The sequence below is a fragment of the Quercus robur genome, chromosome 7, assembly GCF_932294415.1.
Source record: "Quercus robur chromosome 7, dhQueRobu3.1, whole genome shotgun sequence".
In the NCBI taxonomy this organism is placed as follows: domain Eukaryota; kingdom Viridiplantae; phylum Streptophyta; class Magnoliopsida; order Fagales; family Fagaceae; genus Quercus; species Quercus robur.
In genome coordinates, this window is record NC_065540.1 from 46,767,361 (window position 1) to 46,779,412 (window position 12,052).

At 36.8% G+C, this 12,052-nt stretch overlaps 1 pseudogene; it reads right to left on the minus strand.

Annotated features, from left to right (window-relative positions):
• Positions 1-3,154: 3,154 nt before the first annotated feature.
• Positions 3,155-12,052, minus strand: LOC126693703 (putative calcium-transporting ATPase 11, plasma membrane-type; annotated as a pseudogene).

The window sequence follows — 12,052 nt, forward strand, 5'->3', positions numbered from 1 at the left end:
AAGGGGAATGGCCTGAAGGGGCTGAACAAAGATGGCTGGCTTCTCGACACAGGAGATCTGGGCACTGACTGTAGACGGGGCGACCTCCTGAGGCATCTCTGGATTCAGACCTCCAGGTGTTTCTGTCGCAGCATGAGGCTCTCCTCCTTCAGTTGACTCGCCAGGAGTGACGATGATTTGAGCAGCTTCTGACTGAGCAGCCTCAGCCTCTTGTGGAGCGCTCATAGCCTCGGAGTTGGTGGAGGCGGTCTCACGGATGGCTGGAGGATAAAATACGCTCTCCACCTTCCACAAGTCAAACAAAGCTTCCACTCCAGCTCGTTTCAGGGCCTCTTCCCAAACTTGGGAGCAGTATAGCCTGCATACTCCTGGGATTTGAGCTTTAAGGAAGGCCTGGGTTTCAGCCACCCCCGCCTCATAACCCTCCTCCTCGGCCTTGTCCTTAGTGGTTTCGGCCTCAGTTCTGGCAAACTCAGCCTCCTGCTTGGCCCTTACGGCTTCATCCCTGGCAAATTCCGCCATGCCCTTAGCATTGTCTGCCATGATCAGTTTCTTCTTCAAATCATTGATCTGCTCCTTAGCTATCTGCAATTGCTTCTCGACAGCGAGTAGGCGCTTTGTCTATTCCTCGGCCTGTTTTTGGGCACCAGTCAAACCTGCCACGACACTATCCCTGTCTCGGGCAGCCTCTTTTAAGTCCTCTCGGGCTTTCGCGAGGTCAGCCTCGGAAGCTTTGAGGGTCCGCGCAGCATTTATACGTTTGCTGCGCTCAACCTCGGCGGTCTTACTCTGCCCCTTAACTTCTTCCTCCATCCTATAGGTAGCCTGGATAGCCTGCCAATTGAAATGAACACATTATGAACGAGAATCTAGGAGTAAGAATCGATGGAGTTATAAGTTTTAAGAATCTTACCATACCCAGGTATCTTTTCGCGTTGAGGAAAACCTCCTGCATCCTCATATTCTTCAACTCCTCCATATCAGTAGGAAGCAGCATGGTCCTACAAAGGTTGAGAGCATGGCCTGCAGACCTAAGGAAGGAAGAAAATGACCATATTGCTATCAATGGAGTTCTTATGTGTAACCTAAATTAGGTAAAACTCACCTACATGTGTAACCTGGACGACAAATTAGGTATTCACTATTAATAGCTTTGATGTTTACATCAAGAAAAAATCTACTATTAAAAAAAAACCATTAAATCCTAGCCATATGTTCAACTAAGAAAAAACATAAGACATGGTTTGTGTCTAATGTCTAAGTGCATTGGACACGTTACGATACAGACATGTATCCACATCTTTACATGTTTAGTGCTACTAATGGACTAGATACAATCCCAACCCAAAAACATAAACTTAATTAGTTGCAAGTCTAAAGACTATCATAATCTTTGTGCATGTCAGCTCTTGATTGATCAATGAGAATTGAGCCATTGAGGCATGTAGAATTGTAGAGATTATTAGCTAGTGCTACTACAAAGGTTGCAGTAGATGTCATTTTCTCCGCAATGAGGTTGGGAAATTACGAATTGTTTTGAAATTGCGATTTGTTGTTAATAACTTAGAAATAGTTATTTTAGGCTTTACTAATAAATAAACCTTATTCAAACCCAGCATGAATGGCATTCTATAAAGTATAAACAATAGCATACATGCTTCATTTAAAAATTTTCGCCTTGACTGACTCTGTGAAGAAAATCTGGATCATTTGCTCTAAAAAGTTTATTGAGGCAACCAATAAGACCATGTTCAAAAGCTAGATTTGTGAATACCGATTAAATTTATATATTTTGTTCTTTCTTGGTTTTTGTTTTTTCATTTTTCGCCCCCTACAACTACGACCATATGTAAATAAACAATGAACTCGAGGTGACTTTTTTGGGTAAAACTACTAAACAAACCATGAGATCTTATAAACTAAAAAAAATAAGGACCTCAACAAAAATAAATGGTCCTCTCTGGAAATTTTGGTTTGATTATCATTAATATTATATACTTGCCAGAATCTCAAGGAAGCAAGATAAGTAATTATTCCTATATAACACTTATTCTATGATGTCTCTGCATTTACCTATTCAAAGAAGCAGGACAACACATTGTGGTCCTGCATTAAAGAAGTTAAAATGTGTAACGTGAAACGCTCCCCAACGCATCCCAATTTTATGCATGATTCATGAACCTTTCTTTTTTTGGATTTGATAATGTCATTGAAGAAAGGAAAGAAGAGGGGTCATGTGCCTGAAGCTATTACAGGAAAGAGAGAGAGAGAAGAAAATTATGATGAAGCCCATGCAGCATTGTTATGGGCAACCGAATTTATATATATATATATATATATATATATTACAATTGTTGATATGGCAAAGTCATGATAAAATATCACTTCTCATGGCAGCGTATTATTGAAATCACTTTTATTAACATCTTGCATGCCAACTTGTATAATGGTTAACAAAAAGATCAGGAGAAATTTGCCATTTTTAGACTTATTGGACAAAACTTCCCTCATGGCGATGAGAAGGTATCTAATGCATTTTTCCTTTCACAATATATTGATTCTACACAACATTAAAGTTCATACACTATAAATGAATGCATACATTCAAAAAATAAGATAATTATTGTGTATGACAGAGTCTCAAAAGTGTAAGTTGTTTGATGGAAAACTCTCCACATTTGTTAGGGGTCCGCATATTAGCACTTAACATGCTAATTTATCATAAGAAAAATATTGGAAATTTTTTTTGTTTTTACACTTACTAGACAAAACTATCCTCATGATGATGAGAATGTATCTAATGCATCTTTCCTTTTACAGTATATTGATTCTACACAATAGTAAAAGTTCACATACTCTAAAAGAGAATGTATACATTCAATGCATAAGATAATTATTGGTGTATGATAAAGCCTCAAAAGTGTAAGTTGCTTAATTTAATGGAAAACTCTACACATTTGTTAGGGGCCCGCATTTTAGTATCTAACATGCTAACTTATCATAAGAAAAAAGATTATGAAATATTTTGTGTTTTTACACTTATCGGACACCTTTAACAATGTATTGAATCTACACAGCAGTAAAATTCACTAACTATAAAACAGAATGCATACATTCAAGACAAATATGCAACAGAGTATCAAAAGTGAAAGTTGATTTGATGGAAAACTCCCCACATTTGTTAGGGGTCCACACTCCACATACACATATCATGAGCCACTCTTCGTTGTTGTGGTGTGACTGGAATCGAAATATGAGAACACTTTTGCCTAATGGCCCTTCCATTGAATTGTGACCCTTCCACTAAAAGGTCTGAATTATGAAACCTAAGAAACATTTGGGGGAAAGTTTCCACTTGGGATTGGTTTAAAACTACGGATATCTGGGATCCAAGGATCTCCCATGCGTTTGTCGAAATATGAATGATGGTTGGCCATATGTATAGTGCCCACTAACAATAATGTTGGGTACTTTCACAATCCTTCTTTTTTACTTTCTAAACGTTATAGTCACCTGTTTGTATTGCGGCTATTAATAATTAATACTTTACTTCTTCATATGTCTAAGAAATGAAAGAAGTGAAAGCAAACTGCTCATAGAGTTTATAAAAAAAAATTTATATACATCTTCCTCTTGCTAAAAAGAGGATCACTACATTGAGTCTGAAAGGTACTTTGCAGTAATTATAGTTTCACTCCACTAATCTTTTGTAAGAAGTTTTCTTTGTAACAAAAAAAAAAAAAAAAAAAAAAAGGAAAATTATTGAATATTCAGGAAGTATCATAAATGCGTATTCCATCCCCCTCCACATGAATTGTGAGTCATACCATATAAATTTAATTAGTAAGACCTGTTATTATTCTAAAGAAGAGAATATATATTTATGGTACTTTAAGAGTATTCTATAATTACTCAAAAAAATACATGACCTACAGAAAAACAGGTCACCAAACTTCTTTCTAATTCTACCCCTGTTCTTTTCTTTTCTACCACAACGAGCCATTCTATAAGTTAGCACAAAAATTATTTACGAAAGTCAGTTTACCTCTAGAGTTGCTTCAGAAAAAGGGAAAAAAAAAATTAAAAGCCTTCTCTTTTCCCTTCTCAAGCCAGGTTATCACCATAAACATCATGGTGTTTAGCTGCATCTCTCAACTGGGATGCATTTTAGGATGACAGCAACCAGCAAGCTAACTGATCCAAGTAACACGCTGACTAACCATAATTGCCAGCTCAGTGGCACCGTGCTTGCAAAATTGCCTAGAAACTCGACCATGATTGCTTGGAAAGCCACTGTGCCAACCATGACACCTAGGAATATCCAGTTATCAAACATGCCACGGAATATGTTTATCTTCTCTATTTCCCGGCTGTTCATATTATTAAACACCTGAGAAAAAAAATCCCGAAGGAGAAACAATGCTCATTACGACTTTCCAAAGTCTTTAACCATGCCTTCTATTATAATTTTTAATCCCCCAAAAAATAAATTGCATTTTGGTTACTTTTCCATAGTTGTACTATGTGATAAATACATATTGGACATTTTAGTTCACTACAGGCAGTTGAGGAGCATAGACAATATCGAAATCAGAGTTACACTAACATATTGCACTAAGATTCACTAATATCGAAATCAGAGTTTCATTTTATTTCACTTTTTTTTTTTAATAATTAGTCCAAAAAAAAAAAGAAAAAGAGATTCACTTTTTATAAATAATAAAAATAAAAGTAAATCAGGAAAAAAATTATATTAGAAGCTTTGGGTAATAATACCATTTCACAAGATGATAAAAATCAACGAGTACAGTTACCAATACCATATGTTATTAGCTTATCGGTGCAGTCACATATAGGAACTTCAGCAAGAAAGGTTCCATTAATGGTTTTACAGGCTAGTTTGACCTCCAGTTTGGTTCAGTTTTGATAACCATATATTTTCAACTCAAGTTGATAAAATCTTAATCCCAATTAATTGGTTCAGCTAAACTTGAACCTGAAATATGAGTAAGTTAATTGGTAGTCAGATTCAATCCATAACCCATGTCAAGTTTGGTTGCATATGGATAGTTATCCCACATATTACTAGTTTGAAAATTTCACAAACAGCTCTAGGATCTAACAGAAGAGAATCACACTACACAATGTTTGACACATATGAAAAGGCAAACTGTGTTATAAAGATACAGGCCTAAGATCTTCGATTCATCATTTTAATTAGTTGGAATACAACAGAAGACACTGAAATCTGTATGTTTATACATACATCCCAACCTGTAAAAAAAAGTAAAAATTTAATTACCATTTTGGTCCCTCGCATTTATCTTATGTGTCAAAATGGCTCATAATGTTTCAAATATGTTAGTTTAGTCCCTAAACCTTTGGTATTGTGTCAAAATAGTCTCTATCATTAAGGAGTATAGAAAAAACCGACGTGACTAATGGTGACATAGAAATGTTATTTTTATCCTCTGCCTGATACACAGCATCTTGAAGCTTGTCAAGCCATGCACCCAGAAATAAAAATTAATCACATTTCTTATTAGGCAAAAAGCAAAAAGAATTGAGCTTGCTCTGACTCTGAGTCTATCCATTCTCAGAACTGGCACCACCAATGTTATATGTTGATTCACTCAAAACTTGCTGTTTTTCTTCTCTGCTCCAGATCCTTAGTTGCATACTAAGATAGTTAATCAGATATATTATTATTTGAGTTATTCTTTTCTCTTTTCTCCTAATAGGAAATGTCAATAGTTTTTTTTTTTTTTTTTTTTTTGGTGGCTCAACAAGATTCAAGATGATGTGTATCATGCAGAGGATCTCATGTATGAGATTTGCACTAAAGCTCTGCCATGAGACTTTAGGCCTCTTTGGATTGAAGGGAAATGGAGGGGGAGTGAAGGGGAGTAAAGTAAAGTTTGCTAAAACTAGACTAATTTTGGGCCAATTTCACTCTACTCTCCCTTGCTCTCCCTTAATCCAAACGGATCATTAGGGATTTCAATCCCAACGGCATTGGGTTTGTTACTTTAGTTTTTCTTTTTTTTTAAAAATAACTTAATTATTAAGGCCATGTAGAAACCTATGACATAAAAATATTACTTCAAATAACTGTTAAATCTTGTCAGTTTTTTCATCTACCATATATTGAATATACTATATTGACACAATACCATAAGGTTAGGGACTAATATGACACATTTGAAACGTAAAGTAGGGTAAATGTTAGACACCAAAATGATAATTAAACCCAAAAAAGGAATTAACTCAACATTAATAGAGAAGGTTAATAATGACAGTAAGAAATCAGAACATTCTTCAAGAACGGGACTTGTACCACATACCTGGCAAAATACAAACGAGTTGAATATCAGTGTGTTGAGAACATCACTTGCATCTGAACCACTAAGGTTTAGCAGCCGCTTCCCATCAACATTGAGAATTGCAAGGACAGCAAGTTGAAATACACTATGACCAATAATATTCCTCCACATGGCCTTTGTGATGAAGCTCACACCCCTACGAACTGGGGGCTTTTTCATAAGCTCATCATTTGGAGGTTCTGTAGCCAGTGCAAGCGCACCAACAGCGTCCATAAAGTTGACCCAAAGCAACTGCACAGCCGTTAGGGGGGTAGATCCTGAAAGTTATGTGGAAAACTCTCATTATTCTGTTATTGCTCAAAATAAAATATAAAACCATAACTTCATAATCCAGCATACCAGAAATGCATGCAGAAGCAAAATGGAGCACCAGAGCAACAACAATGACAGTTAGCTGGAATTGCAAGAATTTTTGATTGTTTATATAAACTGCACGTCCCCATCTGACCACATTCACAATAGTCATAAAGTTTTCATCCAATATAATGACATCAGCACTATCTTTTGCAACCTGAACAACATATCCATGAAAAAGGATCATTAAAGAATAAATTAACCCCAAAAAAATAAAAAAACGAAACTGAAGTAGGTCGCTCAACATATAGCAATGATACAAGTCCAAAAGTATATAAGCCCATGCAAAATCAAAACGATACTGAATGACAAAGATTATGTGATGTATTGGGGAAAAAGAAAAACAAGTCAAGATGATAAGAACTTTACTATGACAGAATAGAGATTTGATATTATGATCTTGTATCTAAAAGATAACACAGACACAGACTATTGATATCAATTATGTGGAGCCAGATCTACTCTGTTTCTTATGCCAGGAATTTGAGGTATTTCTGGTATTTGCCCAGGCATAGGCTACTATAGTAATGTCACACATGTACGTAGCTCTAGTTATAGTGGAATACGATGCTATATTGCTATATATACCTATGACTACTATAACATCTTTTGTAGTCCTTATATAAAAAATGTAGCAACCCTGTGAATGCAACCTTATTTTTGGTGAACCGTATAAATCTGGAATTCATGTGTGCGCCTTGAACTCTTCTTCTGTTTCTATCTTTGTTATTCGCATCTTACAGATTTGGGTTGGTCTTCAAGTGTCCTAACATGAGTGAGGATTAGAGAATAAAAACACGATATGATTCCAAGCTTGTGAAACCCAATAGAAAAAAGAATGAAGGGAAGGGGAACTATGGATGTGTGTCTTAAAATTGGGGTCTTGATTGCAATTTTTAAAATTTGAGATGCAATGTGCAAATACCCAGTACTTTAGGGTGGTTTTCGGCAATTAACCCTAAATACAACACTATATCCCAACAGGATTGAATCTGTGGCTTAACCTTTTGAAGCTACTTAGAACGAGGGGGGAGGGGGTGGATTGCATTTGATCCAAGAACCATTAGCCTATATATCTATTTCTAATTTGTCCAACATAGATGCCAAAGGCCTTGTAGCTGAATTGGCACCTCTCCATGCACAAAGTGCTTGGGGGTTTAGGGGGAGAAAGTGTTCGAACTGCAGGATTAGCAGTATATTGTAATTATTTCTCAAAAAAAAAATTTGTCCAACATAGATAATAAGTTGATTTCTCAAAAGCTGCAACATAAAAGGTGAAGTGAAACATAAAGCAGAACATAATAAAGGTGAGCTAACCCAAGGAAGAGGTTTCATACTGGAGCAATATACAGATAATTCTTGCTGAATTGGATATTTGGTCAGAAATTAGATGCTGGTTAATAATTTGGCTGATCAAGATTCTCAATCATAGGGACTGTTGAGTAAAATGATTTTAAGCATGTTTATTAAAAAGTATATTGCAGTGAGATAAGCAAGACAGTAAGCAATAAACGTTTGAGACCACATAGTTGAAAAGAAAGTTTAGAAACCTATACATAAAATTCCAAATAGGATCAAACACTGATTACCACAAAACTAGTTCATATTTTCTTCTATCAAATGGTAGAAGAAAATGATCCATGAATGACAATGTGGAATAGACGCACACACATGCTTCATGTTGCTTCATTTCATATGAGAAAGTGTGATAGGGGAACAAAAAACTGAGACAAGAATCCTACCTGGCTAAGCCAGTCCAAATCGTCAATATCACACAAGGGAAGGAAAAAGAAATATAAGTACATAAAATTGAAACTTTGAAAGCAAAGTCACAAACCTGTGTTCCTGCAATGTCCATAGCAAGTCCAATGCCTGACTCATGAAAAGCAGGACCATCATTGGTCCCATCACCAGTAGCTGCTGCAACAACCTCACCAAACGTCTTCCTCAAATGGGTCACCAAGGTATGCTTGTCTGATGGCAAAGACCGAGCCATTACCTGAATCCATTATACACAATTACAAAAATGAATGCAGCATCTTCCAACATAGATAGATGAAGGTCAAAACATTCCAAAGCAAAAATTTAAGAACCTTAATTCTTGGGATGATGTCCTTCATCTGCTCTGGGGACATGCTACGGAATTCTGGTCCTTCTATGGCCACTCCATCCTCTGTGAGGATACCGCATTCTCTAGCAATGGCCTTAGCAGTATGTATATTGTCCCCAGTGACCATACAAACAGTTATTCCAGCAGCTAAACAAGTTAGAACTGCATCCTTGACACCAGGGCGCACAGGATCCTTGATTCCAACAACTGCAATCAATGTATAGCCACTATCAGGGATGCTGTTCTCGATGGAAGTGTCAGAAACATCTTTAAAAGCCAAGCAAAGAGTTCTCAGAGCTCTAGATGCAAAGCCATTTATAACATCTGTGATCTTCTTTACCTGTTCTTCAGGAAGAAAAACAGGCTCTCCATTGCAATCAACAATTTTGTCACACATTCTTAATATAATTTCAGATTCACCTTTGCAATATGCACGTACCCTTCCATCAGGAAGAACTGCAAGCACAGACATCGTCTTTCTAACTGAATTAAAAGGCTTAACCTTACGAATCTTGAGCTCTCTATGCTGGGCATCAAAATCATCACCCAAAAGCAAGCCAAATTTTAACAATGCTGATTCTGTTGGTGTTCCCAAAATGGAGTTCTTTCCATTATCAGTGTTAACAACTTCGGAGCCAGTATTTTGAAATATAGCCTGCAATAGGATACCTAAAACTCTTTCAGATATTTCTGATTTCAACACCTCACTTGCATTACCTTTTACATCTATAGATTTTTCAGATATCCATACTTTGTCCACTACCATATCATTTGTGGTCAATGTCCCCGTCTTATCCGTGCATATGCAACTAGCAGAGCCCATTGTCTCACACACAGAGAGATGCCTCACAAGTGCCCCTTCTTCCTTTAATTTCCTCGTTGCAAAATCAAGGCTAAAAGTTACTGCTAATGGAAATGCTTCAGGGATTGCAACGTCCAAAATGCTTACTGCAGTAGCAAAGCAAATCACAATTGTCAGTGCGTCACCTGACGACCACTCTGTGAACTCATAATTAAGAGCTTTTACAACCAGATATCTCACTATAAGTACCAAAAATGTCAGCACAGAAAAAGCCAGGCCAATTTTTTCGATAATTGAAGCAACACTGTATAGCTTTACCTGCAGTGGGGTCTTGTCTTTTCTTCTCTCATTTAGAGTTTCCGTCAATTTTCCCCATTTGGTTCTCATACCAACTGTTGTTACCAACATCTTTCCTAAACCATCTTGCACTTTACTTCCTGAAAAAAGAAAGGGGTTCTCCTCATTTACATTTGCTGGCTCGTTCTCACCTGACAAGCTTGATTTATCAATCAACAAACTGTATCCTGATATATAAATCCCATCTGCTGGAACTTGATCACCAATTGACAAGTGAACAATATCTCCAACAACCAAATCATATATAGAAACTTTTTCTCTCTTCCCATCCCTAGTTACCTGGATAAAAATCTTTTTCTTCTCCCTATCTAAATCCATGAACTGCAAGGATTGCTTGTACTCGCAGATGGCTGTAACCATGATTACTAGGAACATACCAACAAAGCCACCCAAACCATCATATATGCCTTTAGGCCACCCTTCAGTGGGAATTCCTAAACCTATAGAAACCATGGCACTGAGCACAGGAATGATTGGTGAAAAGTCCTGTAATGATTTCCACACAAGCATCAAAAAATTTTTGGAAGGTTTCTCTGTAAAACAGTTGAATCCATAATTCTTTTGCCTAGTAGGTAAATCCTTAGTGTTGACACCTCCATTCAATGAGACATGGATTTTCCTCGCAATCCCCTCAACTCCACCATGGATTTTCAAGCTCTCAATATCTTGGTCATCAACAATTGATGCAAGTTCATCTGGGCGAATGCCAAAACTTGCTTCTGTATCCTCTTCTGGTAACTTGTATTCAGGTTGACCACCAGCTGCAGAACAACATAAAATGATCGATCAAAGCATGAATGAAAGAGCTCTAACAATGAAAAAGAGGCTTTTGTTAAAAATAGAAACTAGAATTTCATACCAGCAATGAACTGCAATGCTTCTTTTTGACAGTGAAGAGCAGCTTGTATCGTTTCCTGGGGAAAACAGAAAATGGGGTTGATTGAATTTCAAAAGTCATGACAGAAAGAGTCACTTGGTCTTAGGAACTGCAATGCTTCTTTTTGACAGTGACCTTCATAGTGATATGTAATGCAATTCAAATTATAAACTTTTGAATACCTTTCGGACCCATTTTGGTTTGTCCATTGGAACAGAACATAATAAATATCAAATATGAGTGAAGTAATAAAAAAAAAAAAAGGGCTCAGGAAAAATATAATGATTCGTTTACATACTGGCCGAAATCACCATACCAGACGGGTTTTAGTGAAATGGAGCAAAATGGGCCGGAATTTAGAATGAAATGGAATAGAAGGGCGATTCATACCAGTTAACTATTTTGAATGGAAAATTCCGGCCTGGAATGGAACGGCCGGAATTCATAACTATTTCAAATAACTGCACATCGTCCTCATACATCACAAGCTATCATAAATCCTCATACGTTTGTTTGTTCAGCATATTTTGAGAAGATCAAAAGCTTAAATTTATCTCAAGAACTTTAAGATGAGCTCTTCTTTTGTGGGTAAAAAAATGAAACCCCCTAACAACAGAACAAGCACAATTCATCATATCTTACAAAAAAGTAATTTAGTGCAATTTAAATCTACGATTTCTGCAAAACAGTTTTAACGGTACTTTTTTTCTTTTTTCTTTTTTCTTTTTTTTTTTTTGCATTGTGCTTTTATGAACAACAAACAGAGCACTAAACTAAAATATAAGCAAAGCTAAGAAAGAACAAAATGAGAACCTGGACGTTGCGGCTTTTTTTCTCGGCCTCAGAGCGTTTGGCGAGATCGGAGACGAAGCGGAAACGGCGGCGGGGATTTGTGACGATGGAGACGGCGTATCTCCATCTTCGCAAAGCCTCCTCCGACGAGTTCTTGTGCTCCACTTCTAATTCCTTCCGTAACAACTCCATTTTTGTATCGGTATGTTGTATTCAACAATTCTCTCTCTCTCTCTCTCTCTCTCAAAAACTATAAAAGAGCAAAGAGAATGTTTGATCTGCAGAATTTGACGCAAACACAGTCTGCATTTGCTAGCAGAAGCGGGAGCTTGGGAATTTGTGTCTATTTATATCTGAAGTCTAAGCTATAGTGAGTG